Raw genomic sequence first — 4,941 nt, forward strand, 5'->3', positions numbered from 1 at the left:
CTCCGTTCCAGGACGGAGTCAACGGAGGAGAGGCCGGCGAAGCTCTCCACTATTCTGGAGCCGCGAGTGGCTCTTACACGAACATCTGTTCCGGGAGCGAAGCAGCAGTCCCCGGAAATGTCGGAGCTGAGACAGCTCCTCAATGAGACGTCGCTCACCAACGAGCAGCTGCGAGCGACGATCGTGGGTCTGCAACAGGAGATCCAGATGCTCCGGCAGCAGATGGAAACAAATGCTGTGCAGGCCCGGCAAGATTTGCAGCTGGCCCGAGAGGAAGCCCGGATGCGCGAGACGCTGGCTCGTGAAGACAACGAGCGCCTGCGCAACGAGCTGAGGGAGGAGCGAGCCAGCTTCCAAGAGCTCCTTGCACAGACGCTGGGCTATGGAGGCAGCCAGAAGCAGCAGCAGCAGTACCAGCAGCAGCAGCAACAACAGCAGCAGCAACGTCGTGAGCAGCAGCAGCAACAGCGACAGCAGGGAGCGGTGTCGGCAACGGCAGCTCCGCTTTCAGACCCGGAAGGCGGCTCTTGGGCTGAAGTGGTGCGTCGTAAGCCGGCCCGGCAACCGGGGAACAAGCCGCAGCAACAGCAGCAGCAGTGGCCGCAACTACCGCAACGGGCAGCGGTTCAGCGACAGCCGATCGCAGGACCGTCTAAGCAGCAGCCCCAGCAACATCAGGGACAACAGGCCCGGGGTAGCCAGCCTGGAGCACAACGAGGAGGTCGGCGTCAGCGGCAGCGAAAAACTAAGCCGGACGCTATTGAAATCGCCCCAGCTGAGGGACAAACCTGGACGGAGGTGTACCAGGCTGTCCGAACGGCTCCAGAAATGGAGAAACATGCTGAGGCCCTAGGCGTCGGGCGACGCACCACACGCTCCAGGCTTGTCATGGAGCTGAAGGAGAGCGCGGACGCTGCAGAAGTTCTGCAGTGCATCAAGCAGGTCTGCGCAAAGGCAGAACGGCCGGCCTCAGCTCGGCTGGTCACGCCTATGGTCGAAATCCGGTTGGACGCTGTCGACCCTTTAGCGAAGGAGACCGATGTGGCGATGGCGCTGACCAACCTGTGCCAATGCGAGGTGGAGGAGACATCGGTTCGCCTGCGACCTGCCTGGGACGGCACGAAAGTGGCGATAGTCCGCGTAACAGCCAGGGCTGCGGAGGGTCTGGTCGACAAGAGCGTCAAGATCAAATACACATCGTGTCTGATCCGGAAGGTGGCTCCTCTGCAGGCGCGTCAGCAACGGTGCTACAAGTGCCTCGAGATGGGGCACGTCCGAGCTGCGTGCAGGAGCGAAGTGGACCGATCGACAAGCTGCATTCGCTGCGGGAAGCCGGATCACCAGGCGAAGAGCTGCACGGCGGAGGTGCGCTGCGTCGTGTGCAGCGGCCCGCACCCGGTCGGGCATCCGACGTGCCGGCGCTAAAAGTGCTGCAAGTGAACCTCGGGCGAAGCCGGGCAGCCCAAGACCTCATGCTGCAGACGGCTCGCGAGTTAGGGGCTCAGGTGGTGCTCGCCTGCGAACTATATCGACCACCTCGGGATGATCCGCGGTGGGCCATCGATGCGGAACAGAGCGTGGCGATAATAGCAACAGGGGCGTACCCTATTCAACGGCTTTGGGGGAGCGTCGTCCCGGGACTCGTGGTGGCCACCATAGCGGGAGTAACGTTCGCCAGCTGCTACGTGCCACCCAGCAGCGGCATCGAAGACTTCGAAAGCTTCCTCGGTGCGGTGGAGGTGTCTCTGGTCGGACACACAACATCGGTCCTGGCCGGGGACTTCAACGCCTGGAATGAGGAGTGGGGGAGTGCGCGCACCACCCGGAAGGGGCAGGAGCTCCTGAGCGTGGTGGAGCAGCTGGCGCTGCATACGCTGAACCGCGGCAACGTGCCCACGTTTAAGGGCAACGGGGTTGCGCGGGAAAGCGTTATCGACGTTTCTTTTGCCAGCCAAACTATTGCGCGACCGGACTCCTGGCGCGTGCTCGATCGCTTTTCCAGCAGCGACCATGCCTACGTCCAGTTCCAGGTGGGCGTCCCAGGACAACGTCCCACGCGACGAGGCAAGCAGCAGCAGCGAAGTCGAGACGGGACAGCCAGACACGCCGGGACCCGGTGGAAGACGACGCAATTCGATAACAAGTGCTTCGACATCGCCCTCACATGCGGCCACTTCGAGCAGGTCGCAACTCCGGAGGGGCTGATCGGCGGACTGACCCAGGCGTGCGATGAGATCATGGAGAGAGTACACGGGGCTACTTTCCATCGCAAGCCCCAGGTGTACTGGTGGTCTCCTGAGATCGAGCGCCTGAGGGAGGAATGCGGAGCAGCGGAGGCCGCCCATCGCAGGGCCCAACCTTCGGAGCGTGCGGTGACGTCGGCCAGGCTGCAGGGCTGTCGACGATTGCTGCAGGCCGCCATTCACAGCAGTAAGGAAGACAGTATGCAAGAGCTGATCGATGGGGTCGAAGCCGAGGTGTTCGGACTCGGTTACAAGGTTGTTCGAGCAAAACTACGTAACAGGGCACCACCGGAAACGGACCGAGCCGTACTAGGTCCGATCGTCGAAGCCTTGTTCCCGAATCATCCGGCGTTTGAGTGGCCGGACATTGACGCGTGCAGCGAGGCTCTGAGGCCGGTCACGAGCTCGGAAATTCTTTCGCTGGCCGAGCGGATGGCCACCTCCAAGGCGCCAGGGCTGGACGGTATCCCGAATGCCGCAGTGAAGGCGGCAATGCGGAAGCACCCGGAAGTCTTCGCCAAGGTGTACAATCAGCTGCTCGAGCGAGGGGAGTTTCCTGCGGCATGGAAGGAGGCACGCCTTGTGTTGGTCACGAAGCCAGGTAAGCCGCCGGGCGATCCGTCGTCGCACCGCCCGCTGCTAATGCTGGGAGCAGTCGCCAAGGGGTTCGAACGGCTGATCTTAGATCGGCTGAACGACCACTTGGAGGACAGCGATGCTCCTCGGCTGTCAGCAAGGCAGTACGGGTTCCGGCGCGGTCGTTCCACGCTTCAGGCCATCGAGCGGGTGATCGAGCGAGGACAACACGCGAGGACGTTTCACCGCACCAACCAGCGGGATCCTCGATGTCTGGTGGTGGCAGCACTGGACGTCAGGAACGCCTTTAACTCTGCCAGCTGGAAGGCGATCGCGGTTGCCCTGCAGAAGCTGATGGTCCCTGCAGCCCTCCAGAAAATATTGCGCAGCTACTTTTCTGAGAGGAGGCTGGTGTACGAGACCAGCGAGGGGCCAGTGCGTCGTACGGTCACGGCGGGCGTTCCACAGGGCTCAATCCTGGGCCCGACCCTGTGGAACGCGATGTACGACGGCGTGCTTCGGCTGGTGCTGCCTGAGGGCGCCGAAGTGATCGGCTTTGCGGATGACGTCGTGGTGCTGGCGAGCGGGACGACGCCGGAGGCAGCGACGGGACTGGCGGAGACGGCGGTAGCAATGATCAGCTCGTGGATGGCGCAACACCACCTGGAGCTTGCTCCGGCCAAGACCGAGCTGGTCATTGTGTCTACGATGAGACGAGACAACACCCGAGTCCCGGTGAGTATCAATGGCGTAGAGAAACTGCCGACCCGCACCTTGAAATATTTAGGAGTTGTCATCGAGGACCACCTGTCGTGGAGGCCACACGTAGAGCAGGCCACGACGAAAGCGCTCCGTGTGGCGCAGGGGATTTCCCGGCTGCTCCGAAATCATGGTGGGCCAAAGAGTGCGAAGCGGCGGCTGCTTGCATCGGTGGTGGACTCCACCCTCCGCTACGCCGCGCCGATTTGGCACGAGGCAGTCCGGCTCCGGGAGTGTTGCAGACAGCTGAACCGCGTGCAAGGACTTTACGCACGGCCAGTAGCCCGCACCTTCATTACAGTGCGCCATGAGGTGGCAACGGTCCTTGCCAGCGTCATCCCCATCGTGCTGCAGGTGACGGAAGACACTCGCTGCTACCAGCGGCATCGGACGACGGGAGCAAGTCTACGCGAACTGCGCACCGAGGAGCGGATAAACACGATGGTCGAGTGGCAGCGTCAGTGGGACCAGCTAGAATCGGAAAGCCGCTACACCCGATGGACGCACCGGACCATCCCGGACTTGGCGGCATGGAAGAACCGGCAACACGGAGAGATGACTTTCCACCTTGCACAGATCCTCTCCGGCCATGGGTTCTTCCATGAGTACTTGTGCGTGAAACATCTGGCACCATCCGCCGACTGTACCAGGTGCCCGGGAGTCCTGGAGACGGCCGAGCATGTATTCTTCGACTGTCCGAGGTTCGCGGACGTCCGGCATGAATTACTCGGCGAGGACGACGAAGCGGCTGTGACGCCTGACAACATGGAGGCGTTCATGCTTAGTAGCCAAGAAAGATGGAGTAAAGTCTGTGAGGCGGCAAGAATCATCACCACGGAGCTGCAGCAGGACTGGTATATTGAACGTGCCACCAGCGCCAGGGCCGAGATGGTTGCTGCAGCGCAGACAATTGATGATGCTTACAACACCACGCTGGCAGAACGTAACGAGCGACGAAACGAGGCCCGCAGGCAACAAACGCGTGAGAGACAGGCGGAAAGGCCACCTCCTATGCACCCGGATGGGCGCCCGTACACGGAGGAGGAGCTGGCCCAGCGAGAACAGCGCATGGAACAGACGCGGGACAGGGTCCGCAGACACCGGGCCCGTCGGAAGGTGGAAAGCGGCGAGGCGGTGGACTGCCGCGACTATCTCTGGGCCCTGTTTGGCGTTGATGCGTTCAGGGAGGCGGACGAAGAAAGTGATTAGGGGACACGACTGTCCATTAGGGGCGGAATGTTGCAGCCAACAGGCAAAAAAAAAAAAACCAAATCATGCAACAAGGCACGACTGCCTAGATAGTTTGTCGGAAATGTAACGGGCAAGGGGACGAAATGTTGCAGCCAACAGGCAAAAAAAAAAA

This window comes from Anopheles marshallii, assembly GCF_943734725.1.
Source record: "Anopheles marshallii chromosome X unlocalized genomic scaffold, idAnoMarsDA_429_01 X_unloc_69, whole genome shotgun sequence".
Lineage (NCBI taxonomy): Eukaryota > Metazoa > Arthropoda > Insecta > Diptera > Culicidae > Anopheles > Anopheles marshallii.